At 44.2% G+C, this 25,768-nt stretch overlaps 1 protein-coding gene, 1 long non-coding RNA gene and 1 other non-coding gene across 4 annotated transcripts in view; 1 reads left to right on the plus strand and 2 right to left on the minus strand.

Moving 5' to 3' along the window:
* The window catches only part of LOC131276051 (uncharacterized), a 33,296-nt gene extending 13,361 nt beyond the window's left edge, over positions 1–19,935 (minus strand). For both annotated transcript variants that reach the window (XR_009183532.2, XR_011647588.1), the window contains exon 1: positions 19,808–19,935. This is a non-coding gene — a long non-coding RNA (uncharacterized lncRNA). The remainder of the gene's footprint in view (positions 1–19,807) is intronic.
* A 109-nt stretch (positions 19,936–20,044) lies between these two features.
* RAB7A (RAB7A, member RAS oncogene family) overlaps positions 20,045–25,768 on the plus strand; it is a 95,633-nt gene continuing 89,909 nt past the window's right edge. Inside the window, exon 1 of the mRNA XM_058288154.2 lies at positions 20,045–20,271. The gene's annotated coding sequence lies outside the window, so the exon portion shown is untranslated. The remainder of the gene's footprint in view (positions 20,272–25,768) is intronic.
* On the minus strand, positions 22,333–22,443 carry LOC111759836 (U6 spliceosomal RNA). The gene has a single exon (XR_002793703.1). It is a non-coding gene; the product is annotated as a U6 spliceosomal RNA (small nuclear RNA).

Below are 25,768 nucleotides of genomic sequence, written 5' to 3' on the forward strand. Positions count from 1 at the left end.
ATTCTACATCATGACCAAGAAGAATTTAGCTCAGGAAAAGGTTGTGTCAACATATGAAAATCACTTACTGTAATACATTTTACTGATAGAATAAAGGGACAAAAAATGTGATAATCTCAATAAATGCAGAAAAAGCATGTGACAAAAACCCAGCACCCTTCATGATTAAAAAAAAAAAATTAACAAAATAGAAATAAAAGAAACTTCCTTAACTTGATAAGGAGCATCTATGAAAAACCCACAGTTAACATCATACTGAAAGATTTCCCTAAGATCAGGAACAAGACAAGGATGTCCAGTCTAACTACTTCTACTCAACATTGTAGTGGATGTTGTTTTTTTTTTTTTAAGATTTATTTTTTTTCCCTTCCCCCCACCCCCACCAGTTGTCTCCTCTCTATGTCCATTCACCGTATATTCTTCTGCGTCTGCTTGTATTCTTCTCAGCAGCACCGGGAATCTGTGTCTCTTTTTGTTGCGTCATCTTGTGTCAGCTCTCCATGTATGCGGTGCCACTCCTGGGCAGGCTGCACTTTTTTTTTCCACACTGGGCAGCTCTCCTTCTGGGGCGCACTCCTTGCTCATGGGGCTCCCCTATGCAGGGGACACCCCTGCGTGGCAGGGCACTCCTTGCACGCATCAGCACTGTACATGGGCCATTTCACCACACGGGTCAGGAGGCCCTGGGTTTGAACCCTGGACCTCCCATGTGGTAGGGGGATGCTCTATCAGGTGAGTCAAATCCACTTCCCTGTGCTGGATGTTCTAACCAGGAAAATTAGACAATGAAAGAAATAAAAGGCAAAGCAACCAGACTGGGAAAAGGAGTAAACCTAACTCCATTTGCATATGATATGATCTTGTACATAGAAAATCCTAAGGGAAGGAGGGAATAGGGAGTGACTGCTAATGGGTATGGAGTTTCTTTATGGGGTGATGAAAACCTGCTGTTAGATAGTGGTAATGGTTACAGAGCCTTATGAATATACACTTATTGTGTGGATTAAATTGCATACCCCAGTTTGGACATGGTCTTGGTCTTTGTCTTCATTCTGGTGGGTGTGAAGACCCACTGTAAGTAGGAGCTCTTCCAAACATTACTTCAGTTAAAGTGTTGTGCGCTAATACAGATTACTGGAATCCTTCATAGGCAGAGTGACAGCCAGAGGGAGAAAGAAGCCAGGAGGCTCCCATGTGCACTGGCATGTGACAGGAACGCCAAGGACCATGGATCGCTGGCAGCCAGCCCCAGAAGGCCACAGTCTTCTGGGTGAAAGCACTGCTTTCATGACGCCTTGATTTTGGACTGCTCCCAACCTCAAAACCATGAGCCAGTAAATTCCCATTGGTTAAGTCAACACATTGCACGGTATTTGTTTTAGCAGCCAGGAGACAAACCAATAAAAAAACAAACAAACCAAGAACACTATAAAATAATGTTTTGTATATGTGGTAGTTGGACAGCCTCCAAGATGTCCCCCAACGCTTCTTGCCTTCTGGTAGTCACACCCTTGTGCAGTACCCTCCCCTTTGGTGTGGGACAGATTAGTGACTCACTTCTGACAAAGAATACAGCAGAAGTGATGGAATGCCACTTCTTATATTTGGCTACAAAAAGACTGTGGCTTCTATCCTGGAAACTCTCCCAATCTCTCTTCCTCTCTCTTATATGCACCCCTTGATTGGGCAAAACCACATGTCGTGTTTGTGAGCAGCCCATTGCAGAGGCCCATGTGGTGAGAAGCTGAGGTCTCCAGATCAGTACAGACCTGAGACCTGCCAACAGCCACGTGGGTGAGCTTGGAGTGGGTCTTCCCCCAGTCAAGCCTAGAGATGACCACAGCTTCAGTCAATACCTTGTCAGAGAATGGGAGCCAGATATGCTCACTTCAGTTGCTCCCCGATTCCTGATCCAGAGAAACCATGAGGAAATAAATGCTTGTCTTCAGGCACTAAGTTTTGAGGTAGTTCGATAGGTAGGCTAAATAAAGTGAACGAGTACACGAATCTCCAGCATAGACAAAAGACGTAAATGGCATATACCATATATTGTAAGTATTGGTTACCTCTAGGTGGTGTGATTGCAGGTGCCATATTTTCCTACTCATAGATTCCTGGTTTTCCAAAACGTTCAACAAAGAACATATGTTATTTACATAATCAAGGGAAAAATAACGAATGCAATATTGAATTTTAAGATGCTCAAGGACTATCTGGAGACATAACACATGCTTCTGGTATACTGTGAGATGAAAAGAAGCAATATAAAAATTCTATGTGTGCCATTAATAATATTGGGTAAAAATTCAGCCTGCATTTGAAAAAGGCATGGAAAGGAAAACAGTTGCTTTTTTACGGCTTCCCTTTTGAATATAAAATTCATAGCTGAACCATTGTTTGATTGAATAGGTTATACCTGGCAGACACATTGAAACTAGAGATCACTCTGCCAGACATTGGAGGGAGACGAGTGGAACCCCCTCCCCTCCCAGAGGTTGGGGCCCATAGGACTGGTGCAAAGCCCCAACTCCTAATCAGATCTCATCAGTCTTCCTAGTGGGGCCCCCACTCTAAGGTTGCAGGTGTAGCTGACCCCTTCCCATCATCTCATTGGCATATCATACTGCAAGACTTAGGGGAAATCTTTCAGCATCAACTGGCAGGGCCCATTCTGAAGAACCAAAGACACTTCCTCTCACAGGAAATTCCAAAGCCTCAGAAGATGCCTTCCCAGGAACTAAGGAGAGACCACGCCCACAGAAATCATTATACCACACCCACAGAAATCATGAGCTAATAAATGATTATTGTGTCCTGGTGTAAGCTTTGGCGTGCTTTATTTTGCAGCAGTTGAGAACTCATACAGTGGCTCAAGCCTGAGGCCCTTCTGCACTGAGCTGGGCACATCAGCCTCAGCCTGGAGAGATTTGCAGACAGCTGCCCACAGCTTCCTCTTTTCCTGTGTCTCCTTTGCCTGGCAGGCGAACAGGATGAACACATCTGTACCCACTGCCTAACCAGGTTCCACTGGGAAATGCAACGCTCATCCCTCCTGCTTATAGTCCCCCCCCCCCCCGGGCTTTAAGAGTAAGTCCCTTGGAAACCAACCCCCCCCACACTGTGGCAATGGTGGGGAAAGCAAGCAAGCAAGCCCCAATACTCGCCAGTGGGCTTATGACCTCCTCGGATTCCTCTCTCCCTTCCCACCCTTTTGCTCATATGGGGTGGGGTGGGAATGAGAGATTGTGGTCGGGCTGGTTCTGCCACCTGTCTGTACACTCTTGGGGCCTGTTCTAGCCCCAGCTTGGGTGGATGTCCTTAAATTTTCTTTCAATGTGAGGTCCTCTATGCATTTGTCTGCAGTCTTGGATCCCAGTGCTCAATACTGGGAAAACAGGAAAAGTCCCTCTCAACATCCCAGTCAGGGGCATCCGTGACCTCCCGTGACCTGTTCTTTCTGCGTGGGTTTCCTTACTGCTCCCCCTTCCTTCCCTCTAATTCTGTCCTCTAGGAACAATGAACTGTCAGCAGTTTCTGGAATGAGTTATGGCATGCTCTCTTTTCCCCAGCCCTCTACACGTAACTGTCCCTCTGCTGGCAGTAACCCCCCAGGAGGGTCTACCCGTGAGGATGTTCCCTCCTCCCCAGTTCCGGGCTGTGTTCCCTGGCCCTCAGGGACTGTCACTGGGGAACCCAAAGCCTCCAGGGGTCCACGTAGGACCTGGGCTCTGAATGTGCCGCAGCTCCTACTAAGACAAGTCCCCTGCGTACAGCTGTGGCTTTCTACTCAGCTAGTGGGGCAGGCCTGGCAGGGGTAAGTGGAGTCAGGCATAGCTGGACACAGGTGCCAAAAACATTTTCTCCATCTCTTGGCTTTCCTCAGTTTTGTCTTCACTCTCAATAGACACGTGCCTTCCAAGTAACAAAGAGGCCTCCAACAATTCTAGATATCTTGTATTCTTTCTCCATGGGGAGCGGGTCTTCTTTCTCCCAACAGATCTGCCTCCCTGTGCACCTCCCAAAAGACAGATCTGAGAGTTAGTGGCCCTGCTGGGCCTGGATCTTGTCACATGCCCATCTCTCAGTGAGTCTCTGTGGGCAGAGGGCTGCAATGCAGGACTAGATGCAGGAAGGCTCTAGAAAGCAGCTTGTGGTAGAGTGTCCTGAGGCAGAGTGGTATGAGGCGACACTGTATTGTGATATGTGCTTGTTTATTTGTGGGTTTCACAAACACACAAACTAGGAGCTCCCAGAGCACAGGGACTGTGGCTGATTCATCTCAGTGCCCGGAAGCCAGGGACTGATTCCTTTTGAATGAATGAGTGAATGGATGAATGAACCTTTGTTTCCATCACAGCACCGCCACTACCTGAGATTTACCTTGCGCTGCAACTGACATGCCTCTTCAACAATTCCCTTAGACTGGGGGCAGAGCGCTTTATAAGCACTTTCACAGCTGATTCTCACAACCACCCAAATAGGTGGGTTTATTAGCCCCAGTTTAAATTGAGCCCAGAGAGCTCAAGCTGGGCACTGGAAGCCAGGGGCAGTAACAAGGCAGGCCAGCCGGGTGGGGCTGGTGATTTGAGGGCACCTAGGGACAGACGGCTAGCCAGTGACTCCTGGCTTACTAGACACTGCCAAGGGAGAAACCCTCGAGCAAACTTGGCCATGTTTAAACAGCAAAACGCAAAGAACGTAATAAATCATGCAAAGCTGTGTCAGGAAGGATGATTCCACATCTGATTCTGCTCTGAATTGTTCAGTCACGCAGTGAGCTTGCCAGGGAGCAGTGAGGGTCTGGGGACATCAAAGCAGATCCTCTGCGAGGAGGAACTGGTCTAGATGAGGGGCGGGTGCATCAGCGGACAGGGAGAGCTGGGTCCTGGAGCCACAGTAAGGGTACACCAGGGCTGTGGGGCTCGCCATGGGAACAGGGCAACAGGGTGGGGACAGGAAAGGCTCTGCAGTGCAAAGGACCTAAAAGGGGAAACATCTCTGTCTTCCTCCCCCCTTAAAATTCTCCAGGGGCTTCACGTCACACATGGTATAAATTCCAAAGGCCTTAACCATGAGCAATGAGCCCTCACATGATTTGCCCATTTCCCACCTCTTCCTAATTTTCCCCCTTGCTCAAACCACACTGTCTTCTTTGCTCTTCCTTGAACAGTACACAGTGGTTGGGTTTTTTGTTTACTTTTTTTTTTTTGCTTCTGCCCTTGCTGATTCCTCCAGCTTTAACAGTTTTTCCCCAGGTATTCTCAACAGGCTGGCTCCATCTTGTCATGCAGGTCTTGGTGCCAATGTCACCTTCTCCGAGAGGCCTTCCTGACCACTAATGTCTCATATCGCCTCTTCTCCAACATCCATCGCTGCACCCTTTCAGCAGCTGCATCCAATTGATCACTCTGGGTTTCTTTTTCTTATTGAGATAATTGGTGGTTAATAACAGTTTCGGCGGCGGACTTGGCCCAGTGGTTAGGGCGTCCGTCTACCACATGGGAGGTCCGCGGTTCAAACCCCGGGCCTCCTTGACCCGTGTGCAGCTGGCCCATGCACAGTGCTGATGTGCGCAAGGAGTGCCGCGACATGCACGGGTGTCCCCCATGTAGAGGAGCCCCATGCTCAAGGAGTGCGCCCCGTAAGGAGAGCCGCCCAGCGTGAAACAAAGTGCAGCCTGCCCAGGAATGGCACCGCACACACAGAGAGCTGACGCAACAAGATGACACAACAAAAAGAAACATAGATTCCTGTGCCTCTGACAACAACAGAAGCGGACAAAGAAGACACAGCAAAATAGACACAGAGAACAGACAACCGGGGTGGGGGGGAAGGGGAAATAAATAAATAAATCTTTAAAAAATAAATAAATAAATAACAGTCTCGTGGTTAAAACTCAAAGATATGCACAGAAAATCTAGTTCCCACCCTTGTCTCCATTCATCAGGGATGGTGACATGGTCTGATGTCAAAGCTGAGCTGGAACTATGTTTCCCAGAATTCTCTGTATGGTTCTGAATTCGTGTTGGTCACAAATGAGGTTTTGCAGGAGATTTGGCAGGCGAAGGTGAAATGGCAGTCATCTGTTTACACTCCAAAAGCCACGCAGGGTGCAGGACACTGCAACAGCTTGTGCATGGAGTCCTGGGGCTGTGGCTTTGTTGACACCGGCAACACCCACATCTCTGCCTCTTGCAGCCCCCACCAGGCCCCCTCCTTCAGCTTCCCTGAATCCTGGACTGAGTCAGCGCTGTGATGAAGGAGATGGGTTCTGCAGCAGGTCACCCACCTGTGGCCCTGGGGTTGGAGGTGATGAGAGACACATGGGCTCCTGCTGGTCCGTGGGGGTTCCAATGAGGCATTGCTCTCACCCACCGCCTGCTTCCCTTCCGGTCTGCTGGCCTGACCTGTTGTGACTGACATTGGGCTCAACACTGGACACAGAAGCAACTGCCTGCAGAGAATTTCAACCAGCTCCCACAACTGCATAGAGTCTAACCCCTATAATTATTTCTTTACTCTAATCACTCATAGTGGTTTTTCTTCTCTGAGCAAATCCTGACTGATAAACCTAGTAACTACTTTTTTATTAGTTCCTTAAGTGTATGTTCTGATTCTACCCCCATTTATTTTTTACAAAAATGGTACCATACGATATATCCTGCTCTGCATCTTGCTTTATCACAGAATAATATCTCATGGAGATCTTTCCATATCAGTAGATGGAGAACCCCCTCATTCGTTTTGAAGGTTGCATAATATTCTTTATTTTTTTAAAGATTTGTTTTATTTATTTCTCCCCACCCCCTTGTTGTTTTTTACTTGCTGAGTCTGTTAGTCTTGTTTCTTTAGGAGGCACCAGGAGCCAAACTTGGGACCTCTGATGTGGGAGGGTGGTGTCACTTGAGCCACCTCTGCTCCCTGCTTTTTTGTGTCTCTCATTCTGTTTTTCCTCCCCACGTCTCTTGTGTCATCTTCTTCCATCAGCTCACTGTCTTCTTTAGGAGGCACTGGGGACCTCTGCTCCCTGCTTTGTTGTGTCTCCCATTAAGTTCTTTTCTTCGTGTGTCTCTTGTTTTGTCAGCTTGCCGTGCCTGGTTGTACCAGCTCACTGTCCTCTTTAGGAGGCGTCAGGATCTGAACCAGTGACCTCCCAAAAGATAGGCAGGAGCCCAGTTACCTGAGCCATCTCCACTTCCTGAGGTTACACAATATTCTGTTGACTGGACGTACCACATTTTATTTTACCAGCTCTTCATTGATGTAAATTTAAGTGGAATTCTCATTTCTGGGGGGCGGGGGCGTGAGGGGGTGTTTACTTTATTATCTGCTGCACTAAGTGGTAAGGACCTTGAAAGCAGGGGCCTCGTTTTTCTTGTGTCCTCAGCATTTAACAGTGCCTGGCATATAAATGATTCTCAGTAAAGACTTTACTGAAAGAATGAAGCATGCCGACACTTTCTCCATTGGTTATGTCTTTCACTCCCACCTACTTACAAATCTGTCTTCAGGCCAGACAATTCTGAGGAACCCAGATACCCTACTAACCCTTCTTCTGCCTTAGCTCAGTGTATCTTAACTACTTCCCCTATCTCTCCCCTTGAATATCCTTCTGCCTCAGCATTTCCAAAACTGAACTTTGTTCCTTACTGCTTTTTCTAGACTCGTCTCCCCTTTCTCCCTCTGACCTCTCAAGTTCATCCAAAGAGCACCAGGTCCTACCCATGTCCTGCTTATGTGACAGCCTGTTATGACTGAACTGAATGCATGGATCACAATCTCTGCCGTTCCCTCCCTACCCAGCCTCACATACAGCCCCAGCTCAGGCTTGTTTCTCTCTCACCTAGTCCCTGAAGCTCTAGACTCCCTTCTTTCAAGACTCCCTTCTTAAAGACCTATGACTGGTAGTGGGTATAGCTCAGTGGTTTGAGCACCTGCTTCCCATGTACAAGCTCCCAGGTTCAATCCCCAGTACCTAAAGAAGAAGAAAAAAAAAAAAAGCTATGACCTATAACTGTGCCCTTCCCCTAATGAACAATTCTGAGAGATCTGTTCCAATACCTCTCTTGTTCTATTACAGGTCTTTTATACAATGGTTTCCTACCCTTACCGTTTACTTACAGGGCCTATTCTGGTTACCTATTGCCATGTAACAAAACACTCCAATGTGTAGGGACTTAACATATTAGCATCTCAGGGCTCCTTCAGTAGGCTGACTGGGCCCAGTTGGATAGCACTCCCTTGGGACCTCTAGGGTGCAGTCAGATGTTGATTGGGGCTGCCATCACTTGAAGGTTCAACAGAACTGGATAATTCAAAGGGCTGACAGTTGATTGGAATCTCAACTGGGGCTGGTTAGAGCACCTTTACATGGCTTGGGCTTCTCATGGCATGGAGACTGGTTTCTGAAAAGAAGCTTCCAGATAGTAGGCATTTTAAGACACCTGGATGAAAGCTGTAAGATTTCTTATGCTCTAGCCTTAGATGTCACAGGATGCCACTTCTGCCACTTTCTAGTGGTCCAAAACATCTCTAAGGCCAAACCAGATTCAAAACAGGGGAAGTAAAATCCATATCTCAAAGAGAGAAGGAGCAAAGAATTTGCAGCCATCGATGTTGGGACGACCGTTCCACTGGCTACAGGAGTCAGGAATGAATCCAAGAGGATTATGGGAAGCACAGGAAGCTGCAGGAATCAGTACCTCCACCTAAACAATGATTGAACTGGCAGGAAGTAACTGAATCAACAATGTTGAAACTCTGGAGTCTTAAAGAGGCATTACCTTTTTCTTTTCTTTCTCTTTTCTCTTTCCATTCCGTTTGGGAACAAAAATAGTTTGGAAAAGTCACAAATTGATGGCGTCAGCCCTCATTCACAACCACAACCACAAAAAACCCTAATAATCCCAGAAGAGTTGGAGAACTAGATTTCCAGAGTTATAAAAATATAATACTCAGAATGTCCAGTCCTCAACAAAAAGTTACTAGATACACAAAAAAAAAACAGGAAAATATGGCACATTCACAGGAAAAAAAAGAATTTGCCAAAATCCATTCTTGAGTGGAATGCATGTAGCCCAATGCTTGAGCACTTGCTTCACATGTACAAGGTCCCAGGTTCAATCCCCGGTACCTTCCAAAAAAAAAGAGAGGCTAATGTTTCACGGAATGGGTATAGTGTATAGATCAATAGATGAACAGCTACTTTGCATGTATGAGGTCCTGGGGTTCAATCCCCAGCACACCTCCATCCTTCAGGAAGCTCATACATTGGAACCATTAACGAAAGACTTTAAATCAACTGTCTTAAATATGTTTAACGAACTAAAGGAATCCATATACAAAAATAGGCTGTAAGTCAGAAAAGATTACAGGAGACAAAGAAGGATATTTTATATTGCTAAAAGGTTCAATCCCACAAGAAGATATAATGATTATAAATATAGACATACCTCACAACAGGGTTCCAAAATATATGAAGTGAAAATGGACAGAATTGAGGGGAGAGATAGTTCTACAATAATATTTGGAGTAATTAATATACCACTTTTAATAATTGATAGAACATCTAAACAGAAGATCAATAAGGAAGCAGAAAATTGGAATAACACTGTTAACCAATTACACTTAAGAGAACACTCCACCAAAGGACAGCAGAATACATATTCTTTTCAAATGCACATGGGACGTTTTCCAGGACAGACCATATGTTAGGCCACAAATAAAATCTTAATAAGTTTAAAAATATTGAAATCATATCTTTTAAAAACACAACAATGGGATAAAGCTAGAAATCGATAGAGAAGGAAAAATGGAAAATTTACAAGTATGTGGAAATTGAACAACACAGAATTGAACAACCAATAGGTCAAAGTAGAACTCACAGGGGAAATTAGGAAATATCTTGAGATGACACAAAATGCAAATATAAACTAATGAGACGCAGCAAAGGTAGTGCATAGAGGGAAATTTAAAGCTCTAAATGCCTACATTAAAAAAGAAGATCACAAATCAATAACCTACCTTCACATCTAAAGTAAATGGAACAAGAAGAGCAAATGAAAGAAAATTATTAGAAGAAATGGAATAGTAGAGATTAGAGCAGAGATAAATGACATAGAGAATAAAAAACAATAAAAGAATCAACGAACCAAAAGTTGATTTTTTTTAAAAAGATCAATAAAATTGGGAAATGGACTTTGGCCCAGTGGTTAGGGCGTCCGTCTACCATATGGGAGGTCCGCGGTTCAAACCCCGGGCCTCCTTGACCCGTGTGGAGCTGGCCATGCGCAGCGCTGATGCGCGCAAGGAGTGCCGTGCCACGCAAGGGTGTCCCCCGCGTGGGGGAGCCCCACGCGCAAGGAGTGCGCCCATGAGGAAAAGCCGCCCAGCGTGAAAAGAAAGAGCAGCCTGCCCAGGAATGGCACCGCCCACACTTCCCATGCCGCTAACGACAACAGAAGCGGACAAAGAAACAAGACGCAGCGAATAGACACCAAGAACAGACAACCAGGGGAGGGGGGGAAATTAAATAAATAAATAAATCTTTAAAAAAAAAAAAAAGATCAATAAAATTGACAATTCTTTAGCCAAACTGACAAAGGAAATGAGAGGACGCAAATAACTAAAATCAGGAACGATAGTATGACATTACTACCAACCTAATAGAGATATAAAAGAGTATACAGAGAACTATGAATGATTATATGCCAATGAATGAGAAAACGTGGATGAAATGGGAAAAGTCCTAGACACACACAAATTACTTAATCTGACACAATAAGAAATAAAAAATCTCAACAGACCTATAGCAAGGAAAGATATTGAATCAGTGATCAAAAACCTGACAACAAGGTAAAGTCCAGGACTGGATGGTTTCACTAATGATTCTGTCAAACACTTAAAAAAGATTTAACACTGAATCAGGTTGCTCTAGGGAAACAGAACTGACAGGAGATATGTGTGTGTGTGTCTGCATGTGCATGTATATATTATGTAAAATATTATGAGATTTTTAAAATAAGAGTTGGTTCACGTGACACTGGGAATGGTAAAGTCCAAATTCTGTAGGGCAGGCTGTAAGCTGGGAACTTCAATGAAGGTTTTTGATGAATTCCCCAGGAGAAGCTGACTGGCTGAAGGAGAAATGGAAAGTCATCACTTCTCCTTTTAAGGATAAAAGCAATCTCCTCATTTGATAGTAAAAAGTAATCTCCTCAGCCATAGAGTGGGTACTGATTTATAGCATACACACACACCCTCTTGGAGAACACTGCCCCAGCCCTGCTAGGTATTGACACTCAACTGGTACTGTAAATGAGCCTTCATAAGGCCATTCTGCTGTTTCATCAATCCAGCCTGCTTCAGGATGATGGGAAACATGGTAAGACCAGTGAATTCCATGAGCGTGTGCCCATTCTTGCACTTCATTTGACTTGAAGTGAGTTCCTTGAGCAAGAAGCAATGCTGTGTGGAATACTATGATGGTGGCTAAGGCATTCTGTAAGTCCACAGATGATAGTTTTGACAGAAGCATTGTATATAGGGAAAGCAACCCATAACCAGAGTATGAGTCTATTCCAGTTAGAACAAAATGCTACCCCTTCGATGATGGAAGTGGTCTAATGTAATCAAGCATAGATGCAATCAACTTACTGATGGTTTAAATCCATGATATATGGGAAGTGGAGGTGGCTCAAGCAATCAGGTATCTCTCTCCCACATGGGAGGTCCTGGGTTCAGTTCCCAGTGCCTCCTGAAAAAGGAAGACAAGCACACAATGAACAGACACAGCAAGTGCAAACAACGAGGGGGTGGTGAGAAATAAATAAATAAAATAAATCTTAAAAAAAAAAAATCCATGAAATGTCCTCATAGTAACAATCAGGCCAGTGCTCACTTGACCAAAAAACTGGACACCATAACCTAACCAAGTTGACACATGAACTTAACTAACATCACAAACACCAACACTTCTCAAATTGTTCCAAAAAAGTAGAAGATAAGGGATTACTTCTAACTCATTCTATGAGGCCAGCATTACCCTGATAACAAAGTCAGATAAAAACAGCATGAGAAAAGAAAACTACTGCCCAAAATCCCTTTTTAATATTGATGCAAAAATCTTCAGTAAAATACTGACAAACCAAATCTAACAATACATTAAAAAGATTACACCCCATGACCAAGTGGGATTTATTCCAGGAACACAAGGATGGTTCATCATAAGAAACTCAATCAATGTGATACACCACATTAATAGACTGAAGGGAAAACAACAACATATGATCAGCTCATCTGATGCAGAAAAGGTATGTGATAAAATTCAACAGCCTTTCAGAAGAAAAATGTTCAGAAAATTAGAAATAAAAGGGATTAATATTATCAACATGACAAAAGGGTATTTATGAAAAACCCAGAGCAATGTCATAGTCAATTGTGAAAGACTGAGAGCTTTCCCCATAAGATCAGGAAAAGGACAAGGATGCCCTCTGTTATACTATTTTCCAACATCGTACTGGAAGTTCTAGCCAGAGTAATCAGGCAAGATAAAGAAACAAAAAGCATCCAAATTGGAAAAGAAGAAGTAAAATGATCCCTATTTGCAGAGGACATGATCCTATATATAGGAAATCCAAAAGAATCCACAAGAAAACTACTAGAACTAATAAATTCAGCAAAATTGCAGGATATAAGACACATAGAAATCATCTGTTTTTCTAAACAAGAGTAATGAACAATCTGATGATGAAATCAAGAAAATTTCATTTATAATAGCATCTATAAAAGAATAAAATACCTAGGAATAAATTTAACCAGGGAGTTGAAAGATTTGTACACTCAAAACTACAAAACATTCCTGAAAGAAATCAAAGAACACCTTTAAAAATGGAAAGACATCCTTGTTCATGGACTGGAAGACTGAAAATTGTTAAGAAATCAATTCTGCCTAAAACGATCTATATATTCACTATTAAAATTTCAGCACCCTTTTTTGCAGAAATGGAAAAGCTGACCTTCAAAATCATATGGAATTGCAAGGAGGCCTCAACTAGCCAATACAATCTTTTTTTTTTTTTTTTTTTAATACAATCTTGAATAAGAACAAAGTTGGAGGACTCAGACCTCTTGCCATTAGAACTTATTATAAAGCTACAGGAATTAGAGCAGTGTGGTACCGGCATAAGGACAGACATAGAGACCAAGGGCATAAAATTGACAGTCTAGATGTAAATCCATACTTCAAAAACCAGTTGATTTTTAACACTTTTTAAAATTAAAGTTAATAGATCACAAAGAATGTTACATTAAAAAACATAAGAGGTGGGGAATCGGAATTGGCCCAATGGATAGAGTGTCTGCCTACCACATGGGAGGTCCAGGGTTCAAAGCCAGGGCTTCCTGACCCATGTGATGAGCTGGCCCAAACCGCAGTGCTAATGTGTGCAAGGAGTGCCATGCCATGCAGGGGTCTCTTCCGCGTAGGGGAGCCCCACAGGCAAGGAGTGCACCCCGTAAGGAAAGCCACCCCGTGCAAAAGAAAGTCCAGCCTGCCCATGAGTGGTTTCACACACGGAGAGCTAACACAAGATGACACAACAAAAGGAGACACAGATTCCCAGTGCCGCCGACAAGAATACAAGTGGACACGAAGTACACACAGTGAATGGACACAGAGAGCAGATAACTGGGGGGAGGGAAGAGGAGAGAAATAAATAAAAATAAATCTTCAAAAAAACAAACAAAAAAAACATGAGGTTTCCATATAACCCACTCCCCACGCCTGAACCCCATCATTTTTGTAAATTGTATTTTTTTTTGAAGATGTATACAACTCAAAAAATGTTACATTAAAAAACATAAGGGAAGTGGACTTGGCCCAGTAGTTAGGGCATCCGTCTACCACATGGGAGGTCCGCGGTTCAAACCCTGGGCCTCCTTGACCCGAGCGGAGCTGGCCCATGCGCAGTTCTGATGCGCGCAAGTAGTGTCGTGCCACACAGGGGTGTCCCCCGCATAGGGGAGCCCCACTCACAAGGAATGTGCCCTGTAAGGAGAGCCACCCAGCGTGAAAGAAAGTGCAGCCTGCCTAAGAATGGTGCCACCCACAGGGAGAGCTGACACAACATGATGATGCAACAAAAAGAAACATAGGGACGGCGGACTTGGCCCAGTGGTTAGGGCATCCGTCTACCACATGGGAGGTCCGCGGTTCAAACCCCGGGCCTCCTTGACCAGTGTGGAGCTGGCCCATACACAGTGCTGATGCACGCAAGGAGTGCTGTGCCACGTAGGGGAGCCCCATGCGCAAGGATTGCACTGTGTAAGGAGAGCCGCCCAGTGCGAAAGAAAGTGCAGCCTGCCCAGGAATGGTGCTGCACACACGGAGAGCTGACACAACAAGATGACGCAGCAAAAAGAAACACAGATTCCCGTGCCGCTGACAACAACAGAAGTGGACGAAGAAGATGCAGCAAATAGACACAGAAAACAGACAACTGGAATGGGGGCAGGGGGAAGGGGAGAGAAATAAATAAATAAACAAATCTTAAAAAAAAAACACATATTCCCGTGCTGCTTACGACAACAGAAGCAGACAAAGAAGAAGACACAGCAAATAGACACAGAGAACAGACAACCGGGGCAGGGGGGTGGGAGGGAAGGGGAGAGAAATAAATAAATAAATCTTTAAAAAAAAAACAAAAAAACATAAGAGTTTCCTGTATAACCACCACCTTCTCACCCCACTCCTCCCACACCAACAACCTCCTCCATCATTGTGGCACACTCATCACACTTGGTAAACACATTCTGGAGCACTGCTGCACCACATGGATAATAGTTTACCCTGTAGTTTATACTCTCCCCCAGTACATTCAGTGGGTTATGGTAGGATATATAAAGTCCAGCATCTGACCATGCAATATCATTTAGGACAACTCAAAGTCCCAAAAATGCCCCCACATCACATCTCTTTTTCCCTCTCCTTGCCCTCAACAACTACTGTGGTCACTTTCTCCACCTCAATGCTACAATTTCTTCTATTACTAGTTACAATAGTTTTATAGTAGAATATTAGTAAGTCCACTCTAATCCATATTTTATTCCTCCATTCTGTGAACCCTGGGATGGTGATGTCCACTCCACCTCTAGATCAAGAGGGGGCTTAGATTCCACATGGATGATAGATACAATTCTTCTGCTTCCAGTTGTAGGCACTCTTGATTCCCTGGTGTAGTGGTTGACCATCATCACCTCCCTGTTACCTGACCTGGCTAAGTCCAACGAACCAGAGAGCAGAAGTTGAAACTCTGCTGAGGCTCAGGGCCCAGCTGGCACATGGGCAGTCTAGAGATTCAAGTCCCCTGAGTATACACCATCCCTAGCGCCAACCACAGGTTCAGTAAAAGCGACAGAAGAGGCATGTGTAAAAAGGTCACATCTCAGTCTAGCTCCATCATGCTCAAGAGCAAAAATTCCAAAGTAGGGCCCTTTGACATGACACAGAACTCCAAATCCATCTGCCATGACCATATACCCTGTGGGTCTCCATAGCCTTCAGGAGAACCAGTACCTAGAGTTGTATCTACTTTGGCTTTTTCTGGGGTCCTACTGAGGTATGCATAAGTGCAACCCCTCTGCTGACCTCCTCTTTTTGAAGCCTTTTAGCCATATAAATTCATTTGTCTTTGCATTTCCCCCTTTTATTTAAGGTCAAAAAGCAGTTTTTAACACACGATCCTACATGTAGGCTGAGATATTCTGCTGGTTTGAGTTGACCCTTTTATTCAAGGTCTGTTTCTAGTTGCATCACCAGCTAGTGATTGGTAGTAATCCCTCGGCACCAGGGAGGCTCATCCCTGGGAGTCATGTCCCATGCTGGGGGGAAGGTGATGCATTTACATGCTGAGTTTGGCTTAAAGAGCAGCCACATTTGAGCAACATGGAGGCTCTCAGGAGGTAACTCTTAGGCACCCTGCAGCTCTAGGCCTAGTGAATATTTCAGGCACACAGGGTCATAAGCATAGTCATCAGTATCAAGGACTCATTATTGGACCATCCTTCCTTGTTGGTCTTTGCGGTTGCACTTGGGGGATTATTGTTATTCCATTGGGGAATGTAACAGAGCTCCCCAGTTGATTTTTGATAGGGATGTTAAGTTCATTCAATGGGAAATAATAGTTTCAACAAATTGTGCTGGGACAATAGGAAATCCACATGGAAAAGAATGAATGGGGACCCTTACTTCTCACCATACATAAAAATTTATTCAAAATAGATAAATCACCTAAAATATGAGTTAATACTATAAAACTCTTACACATATATATAAGGAACTAAGTTTCAGGAGCTTATTGTAGGAAATGGATTTTTATATTTTTTACCCAAATCATAAGCAACAACAAAAAAATAGACAAAATGAACTTCATCTAAATGATAAACTTTTGTGCATCAAAGGATATTATCAAGAAAGCGAGAAGACAACCTACAAAAATAGAGCAACTAAAGGGACAATCACAATTAAAGGCAGTACATGATCCTAAATGGTATCTAATAAGGAAGGAGAGAAGGCTCAAAGGGATGTTATAGGGACATATAAAAAAATTGGAATATAGACTATGATTTATAACAATGCTAAATTTCTTTTTTTAATTTAATTTTATTTATTTCTGTCCCTTCCCCCCTCCCGCCCTATTGTCTGCTCTCTGTGTCCATTCGCTGTGTGTTCTTCTCTGTCCGCTTGTATTATCCAGTGGCACTGAGAAACTGCATCTCTTTTTTGTGGCGTCATCTTGCTGTGTCAGTTCTCTGTGTATGCGGCACTACTCATGAACAGGCTGTGCTTTTTTCATGTGGGGCGGCTCTCCTTACGGGGAGTGCTCCTTGCGTGTGGGGCACCCTTATTTGTAGGGGCGCCCCTGCATGGCACAGCACTCCTTGTGCATGGCAGCACTGTGCATGGGCCAGCTTACCACACGGCTCAGGAGGCCCTGGAGATCGAACCCTGTACCTTCCATATGGTAGACGGACACTCTAACAGATGAGCAATGTCCGCTTCCCGACAATGCTAAATTTCTTGAACTTGGTTAAGGTAGATACATTAGTGAACATCCTGAGTTTTAGGAAACCAGCAAGTGCTCAAAGAGCATGATGTATACAATTTCCCTAATGTGCTCAGAAAATGGATTAATAGGCCAACAGAAAGATAGACAGATAGATGGAATGACAGATTGTTGGGTAGTTAGAATAATATGGTGAAGGTGGCAAAATGTTAAAATTTGTGGATCTGGGTACAGAGGGGATAAGTGTATCCTGATATTCTCTTATGGAGTGTATACTATTTTTGTACACATCCTGGAAGTTTTAAAGTATTTAAAAATAAAAAGTTTAAAATTCAGGAAAAAAAAAGACAACCTATGAATGGGAGAAAATATTTGGAAACCATATATTTGATAAAGGTTTAATATCTAGGAAATATAAAGAACTACAATGAAACAACAAGAAAACAAACAACCCAATTTAAAAAATGGTCGAAGGACTTGACTAGACATTTCTCCAAGGAAGATTTTCAAATGGCCTATAAGTATATGAAAAGATGTTCAACATTAGTCAGTAGAAGAATGCTAATTAAAACCACAATCAGGGAAGCAGATGTGGTTCAACTGATAGAGCATCCGCCTACCATATGGAGGGTCCAGATTTCTATACCCAGGACCTCTTGACCCATGTGGTGAGCTCGCCCATGTGCACTGCTGCCGTGCGCAGGGGGTGCCCTGCCATGCAGGGGCACTCCCACATGGGGAGCCCCACACACAAGGAGTGTGCCCCACAAGGAGAGCTGCTCCGCATAAAAAAAGTGCAGCCTGCCCAGGAGTGGCGCTGCGCACAGAGAAAACTGATGCAGCAAGTGACACAACAAAAAGGAGCAGTTTCCCAGTGCCGCCTAATAATACAAGAGGATGCAGAAGAACACACAGCGAATGGACACAGAGAGCAGACAAAAGAGGTGAAGGAGAGAGAAATAAAAATAAATCTTTGAAAAATAAATTTTTTAAAAACCACAATGAAATACTACTTCGCCCCCACTAGGATGGCTATTATTTAAAAAACTGAAAATAACAAGTGTCGGTAAGGCACAAAAATATAGGAACTCTCGTACGTTCTTGGTGGGAATGTAAAATGATGCAGCCACTGTGCAAAACAGTTCAGCGGTTCCTCAGAAAATTAAACGTAGAGTTACCCTAGACTCGGTAATTCCATTTGTAAGTATATACCCTGAAGAAAGGAAAGGAGTTGGACAAATATTTGTACTCCAATGTGCATTGCAGCATTATTCACAATAGGAAAAAGAAGCAACCCAAGTGTCCATCAACAAATGAATGGATAAACAAAATGTAGTCTGTTCAAACAATGGAGGATTATTCAGCCCTAAAAAAAAATGAAGTGCTGGTACATGCTACAACATAGATGAACCTTGAAGACATCATGTTGAGTGACATAAGCCAGAAAGAGAGAAATATTGTTTGATTTCTCTTAAACGAAACACATAGAACAAGAAAATTCATAGAGACAGAAAGCAGAATAGTGGTTACCATGGGTGGTAAACGATGTTATTTTTTAGATGGGTATATGTTTTGGTTTGGGCATGATGAAAATACTCTGGAAATGGAGAGCAGGGAAGGTTACACTATATGTATGCATATCTATATATCTATATATTTTTTCTTTTTTTTTTTGCTTTTATAAAGGGTATTTATTTGGGGTAGGGGCTTACAGATACCAGGCCATAAAGCATAAGTTACTTCCCTCACCAAAGTCTGTTTCCACATGTTGGAGCAAGATGGCTGCAGAAGGCTGCGAGGGTTCAGGTTTCCTGAGTTCCTCTCTTCCTCAGGCTTCTTTTTCCTGGGCTCAGGGTTTCTCTCTATTTGGGGCTTGCTTCTCTTTCCTCTGTGAGATTACTTTCTGGTGCTCCAGCTTAAGGTTCAGCATCAAACTCCAACATCAAAAAACCCATATATATATATTTAAGGAGATACTGGGGACTGAACTTTAAATACATTTAATGTCAAAGAATTGTCTACTTAAAATGGTTAAAATGGTTTTATGTTATGTATATTTTGCAGGAATTTTTTGACATTGGAAAAAAAAGAATGATTCCAAAAGTTTTGGACTATGGAAGAGCAAGAACAGGGTTTGCTGCATGCTCAACCACTGACCTACACCCACTCTCTTGTTGCCTCTCCTTTAACACTAAATTCAGGGAGCCTTGAGCTCTTTTTTTCAATTTTCTCTGGCGATCTTCCCTGCCAGACAAACTATTCTGAAAATGTCTAATGACCTCTGTGTCTCTATCACCCAGCTAAACAGTTGGTGCTGTTATTTGTAGACTATTAGAAATACCACAGACATTGGCATGAGACAGACCTTCGTTCACATCCTGGTTCTGCCACTCAGTGTGTGACCTAGGGCAAGTGACCTTCCGTGCTGATCTCAGTTTCCATTTGCAAAATGTTAGGAATAACCTTTCCTTAAGTGGTTAAAATAAGAATGGAGACGATCCCGGAGTCTAGTGTAGGAGCACAGTAGGTCCTCAATGAATACGAATGCCCTTCCTCACCCCTGTGTGTGTTAGTCTGTCATATAACCATCTACTCGTCTCTCAGGTACTAAGATTTATCTCTGGGTAAAGTCGTTCTTAGAGCAAGCTTTATCGATCCAGCGGAGCTCAGGGCATACATTAGGACTACTTGGTTGCCTAAGTAGGGTCCTCCTGCGAGGAATTTGACTGGAAGGGCCAATTTACCTTATCCTCTCTCGCCAGGCTGAGTAAGAATAGGGATGGCTGAAAAGCCGGTTTGCGCGTCCATCATGGCGCCGTCCTGCGCCTTGTAAGAGGCTCAGAGATGGCGACAACCACACGGGGGCCGACATATTTCTACCACGTGATCCAGAGTACAGGCCGGACGTGGCCGGAACGTGACGTAAAGTTGGGGCGGGGCCCCTCCCACGCACCCACGGCGTCAAGAGTCTCGTGACAGGTACTTCCGCTCGGGGCGGCGGCGGTGGCGGAAGTGGGAGCGGGGCAGGAGTCTTGGCCATAAAGCCCGAGGCGGAGGCAGCGGCGGCTTTGGAGTCTTGAACAGCGCGGAGCAACTCGCTGGGCCCGGAAATTGGTCTTCTTCTGCGTCCGCGTCCTTCCTTGTATTTCTTCCTCGGCGGGAGCCCTCGAGACGCGCCCGGCTCGGAGTCCCCAGCGGAGCGGCCGCGGTAAGCAGCGGGCCCAGCCCGGCTGACGGCCTGGCCCCATCCCCCTTCTCAGCCCCTCGGTCACTGGGCCTCGCGTCGTTCCTATTGTCCTGGGCAGGTTCCGGCCCCAGCCCTGGCGTCCGTGGGAAACTCCGCGTCTCTCAGGCTCGGGGAGCAAGCCCCGACTTCGCCCAGCCAGGGAGAGGTCAGAGGTCACCGGGTGTGACCTTTGGCCGAGTTGTCGGCGCCGGTCTGGTAGTCACCGGCGCCTTGTTTTCTGGTGGCGTCCAGGCCCGAGACCCGGGAGAGTTTCCTGACTTGGGTGGCCGGTGGGTACGGGGCGGGGAGGGAGTGGCGGGACGCACTGGCCGGTTGAGTTCCTTGGAGCGGCACGCTCGAGGCTGTTGGCGCTCACCCCACCCCTGGCCGTGCTGGGGGGCGCTGCCCCAGGCGCGGCGACCGCGCGGGCGTTGGTGACAGCGCTCTGCGGAGCCACGCTCCTGTCTGTCCTGTCCATTTGAGCAGCCTCCCTCTTAGTGGGAGACCCCTGCGGCCACTGAGTCAAGGCAGTGAGTCAGGGCACGTGCGCTGGGCTCGCCTTGAAGACTTGTACACATGTGAGTCGTTCTGGCTGTGGGAGACAGGGACCTTTTTGTCGAAAACTTGCTATGGTAAATACAGAGAAGTTTTCAAACTTCTTGGGGGGAAGATGGTGGTTGGCTCAAGAGCTCCATTTGGATTCTGACTGCATTGAGGCCTTTGTAAAAGAGGGAATATTGAGAATAAGAAAAGCAAGCATTTGCACACTTATTGTAACATGCTGGACACCATGCCAAGACCTTCACTCACACAGTTTAACTCTCAGAATAACTCTGAAGTAGCGTTATTTTGCCCGCATATTGATAGGGAAATTGAAGAACAGAGATATTAAATCACTTGTACAAGGTCACACAGCTACAGAATGGAGTTCCGAAGCATTGTCCTCTGCTTCTAGGTTCTGCTTTCAGGTGCCTCTGAGGCTTGTGATTTCTCCTTTGCCATCTGTTATCTGCCCCTCGTGGCCTCCCAAGCCTCCTCAGGTAGCATTAGTTTTTCCTTAAAGCGGTAAGTCATTCTTTCTACAGTAGTTACTTTTAACACATTTTAGCTGTACCATTAAATTAGGAGCTCTTGAAGTATTTAAATCTTTTGTCAATCAATATAAGCAAGCCTGCCACGTAAACGTATTATAATAATACCTTTAGCAAAGGTGTGGAGTTAGTAAATGGTGGCCAGCCAGTTGTTTCTTCCCTTTTGAAAATACTCTATCTTCTCTTTGGATTCCAAAAGAACAGGCTTCTGTCTCTTCCTTGTGACTTAAGCAGCTGATTAGCCGCATGACTTTCCATCCATGGATTACTAAAGTCTCCTGTTAGTGTGTTTCCCTCTTCAAACTTTGGAGGATTTGTTCAGGTTTAAGTCTAAGAACTGGAACGTGATTTAGGAGTGTTTCTTCTGAGGATGTTGTCCACGCTGAAGCTTAGTGCTCACAAACCCCTTGTGCTTTAATTTGTCCTTTTTACTGTGCAACACAGGAGCCTGATATAGTTAAGTGAGTAATAACTACGGTAGCTGTAATGTTTAGGTTTAGAGGTGAGTAGTGATGGTACCATTCATTCATTCATCAAATGTTCTGAGTACCATTTATCAGACACTGCTGGGTATGATTCAGAGAGGTGGACATGGTTCCTTCAAGGAATTTTAAAATGGTGAGTGGTCTTGGCTAGGAATTCTGTTGTGGAATGACATGGCAGTAGAACTTGAGGCTTTGACAAAAGGAATTATTTCTCATCTTTGCAAGTCAACCCGAAGTAATCCAGTCTGGTGTTCTAACTGAATTGAAGGCTTTGTTAATTTTAACAACAGCATTTGTGTGGTTTGCTCTTGAAGAGAGTGTAGAAGACAGTTTCTAATTGATCATGTCTTTTGAAAAGTAACCTTCAACACTAAACTTATTTCTTTTGCTCTGGTGGCGGATTTTTGATTGTTTTTTCTTTCTTTTTTTTTTAATTTTTAAATTTAATTCATTTTTTAAAAAAATATAAAAATATGGAACACTTCACGAATTTGCGTGCGTGTCATCCTTGCGCAGGGGCCATGCTAATCTTTTCTGTATCATTCCAATTTTAGTATATGTGCTGCCGAAGCGAGCACTGTTTTTTCATTTAAGAGGGCATCAGTGTCACTGCCATTCTATTGCACATGTTAGATGTTGAGGTTGCAAATGTTAGATGTTGGCATTTTGGGTTTTTTTCCCTTCAGCTGACAAAGTTTCTTGTAGCTCCTATCAGTCACAGTACTGGTGACATCCTAGACTAAACAGGGTGCCATCCCACCTCTCACAATTATCTCCTTTTCTGTAAAAGGGTATTTGGATTTTGGATTTGTGGCAGAACTCCATGGGTAAACAGACAAGGGTGGAACGAAGGGGAAGGTACTCTAAAAATGGTTTTACTAGTCTATATGACCAGATAATTCTTAGCCACCACTTGGGGCAATGCATTTATTTATTTATCTTGGGGCCAAACTTGGCTAAGCCCCCAAACTCTATAATCAAAGAACATTGCTTTATAACAATGTGTGGTTTTGAACAAGATTCCTGACCCTACCTGACCCTACCCCCAAGTAAAGAAATAAGTTTTGGTTATTTACTTATTTTTTAGATTTTTTATTTTTTAATTTATTGTCTGCTCTCTCTGTCCATTCTCTGTGTGTTCTTTTGTGTCCGCTTGTATTCTTGTTAGCTGCACCCAGAATCTGTCTCTCTTTTGTTGCGTCATCTTGCTGCATCATCTCTCTGTGTGTGCGGCACCACTCCTGGGCAGGCTGCACTTTTTTTCGCACAGGGCGACTCTCTTTGCGGGGTGCACTCCTTGTGTGTGGGATTCCACTATACAGGGGACACCCCTGCGTGGCACGGCACTCCTTGCGTGCATCAACACTGTGCATGGGCCAGCTCACCGCACTGTTCAGGAGGCCTGGGTTTGAACCATGGACCTCCCATATGGTAGGCAGATACTCTATCAGTTGAGCCAAATCCACTTCCTGAGTTTTGGTTATTTGATTATCTTTTAATAAGTGTTCAAAAAGGTCTGCATTTTTTAAAAAAGATTTATTTATTTATTTAATCATCTCCCCACCCCACCCCACCCCCGTTGTCTGTTCTCTGTGTTTATTTGCTGCGTCTTGTTTCTTTTGTCCACTTTTGTTGTCTTCAGCAGCATGGGAAAGTGTGGGCGGCGCCATTCCTGGGCAGGCTGTACTTTCTTTTGTGCTCCGCGGCTCTCCTTAGGGGTGCACTCCTTGCGCGTGGGGCACCCCTACACGGGGGACACCCCTGCGTGGCAGGGCACTCCTTGCGCGCATCAGCACTGCGCATGGGCCAGCTGCACACGGGTCAAGGAGGCCCGGGGTTTGAACCATGGACCTCCCATGTGGTAGACGGACGCCCTAACCACTGGACCAATTCCGTTTCCCAAGGTCTGCATTAATGACACTTTTGCCACCTATATTTAACATTGGCCTTTCTGTGCAAAACTGTAGCAAACCCAGAACACAGTAGTAGTGTGACAGTAGTCTAATGCATTATTGTTCCTCTTTGGGATTTGATATAAATATTTTGTCACTATTCTTATGGCAAATTATCCAAATCTCCCATCATTGTTTAACAAATATGGCTGAGATGGATTTGCCCAGATATTGAACTTAGAGCTGTAGGCACGGTTTGGGGGGCAAGTAAGGAGCAAGCTGCCTTCTGAGAAAGGCCAAGCAGTGGTTCCCTTGGCACTTACGTCATCTTCTGAGGGGACTACAGCTTTAGCAGTGAAGTGCCCCCCCACCTTCCTCATTTTGCAGCTACTGGTTTTCTGCTGGTTTCTCCCATATTGTACTCTCAGGGCTCTATTCCTGTGTGTTATCAGACATTCATCTATTAGTGCTGTGTAATGGATAGCCGTGCTTACCTGCCTGTAGTTAGTTCGTTGCAGAAACATATTGTGAAGAAGTGTTGATTTCTGTAGTTATTTGTTCTCACATCTTTCCTCTATTTTCTGCTTTTTCCTTCCCACATAGAGCATTAAAGACAAAGTTAGTTTGCGTTTATGATTTAAAACTTCTTCATCATGGTTGTGGTCTGTGTGATTTGTGAATCAAAGGTGAAAGTAATGTGGTGAGTGAAATCAGAACAGGCTTTTTAGCATGTCTCTCTGACTGGTTTCAATTTTAGTACTCCAGGCTGGGATTTCAAAAACAAATTTAAGAATAGCTACTTGCAAAATGTCTCTGTGGGGGAGGAAGAAAGCTGGGAGTTAGTTCCAGTGGTGACATACAGTGTTGGCCTTGTTCATTTATTTGCTTGAAGACTAGTACTGGATGCAGGGGCTGGAGAGCCTCGCCTAGGACTCCGTGTTTTTGTGAGGTCATCCCTGCTAGATCAGTCTGCCTGATTCTCTTGTCCTTTTCCTGGTTGCCTTGAACTGCATGCCATTGGGACAGAGTAAATCTGTGGAAGCATATCTAAGGAGGCTTGGGGTCCTGGTCAGAATTCTGCAGCCTTGCTTGGTTCTTACATGGTTTTGCTTGTGTGTCTGCTTCCAGATACAGTAAAGGAGGTTCTGTGTCACCACTGTTTTCCTTGCAGTTACCTGCACTGTTAAGTCCTCAGAAAATTACCTTGTGAAGTAAATAGCTGGTCTTTGCATGTAAATGTAAAAAAAACAAAATTAACTCCCAATGGATAAACTTTTTGGTTTCAGTTATTTGAAGGTACGTAATGACAGAACTGCTATGAATTAACCTTTTAAAAACGTAATCGTAACAGCATAGTCTTAATATGGAAAATAGTACCTCTCACATGTATTTGATCAGTCCACCAACAATTCTGTGTGTTTTACAGACTGGGGACCCCTCAAAATAACTGGGCAGCCCACAGGTTGAGAGCCACTCTTAAAATCCTCTGATCTATGCCATTTAGTTCAAGAATTATTAACTTTTTGTGGAAACCTTCCTGCACAACTTTTTTCCTTTATATGCTTTTTATTACTTGTGCTGTGCTTACAGTTAGCTATGACATCAATTTGGTGCTCACAACAGAGGATAGACATTTCTGTGTTTCTGCCTGAGTTAGCTGAGGCTAGGTCTCAGATGACCCAGCTAGAATGCTAATTCAAGCCTACTGAAACCCTCTTTCTCGTGTACTGTTTTGCCTTTTTGATTACACCTGATTGCCTCAGGATTTGACCCTTAATAAAGATGTATCTTCTCTCTACTTTTATTTAAAAGACATTTATCTTTTGTTGATTATGAAACTAGTCAAATTTTTTTTTTAATTAGGAAAATACAGAAGCCCAAAGAAGAAAAACCTAACATTATAGATTAGTTTTGCCTGGTTTGGACTTTGTATAAATGGATTCATATACAGTGTATTCTTCTGTAACTGTTTCTTTGACTCAAAGGTATGTTTATGAGACTATCTGTGTTG

This window comes from Dasypus novemcinctus, chromosome 26 (assembly GCF_030445035.2).
Source record: "Dasypus novemcinctus isolate mDasNov1 chromosome 26, mDasNov1.1.hap2, whole genome shotgun sequence".
Classification (NCBI taxonomy): domain Eukaryota; kingdom Metazoa; phylum Chordata; class Mammalia; order Cingulata; family Dasypodidae; genus Dasypus; species Dasypus novemcinctus.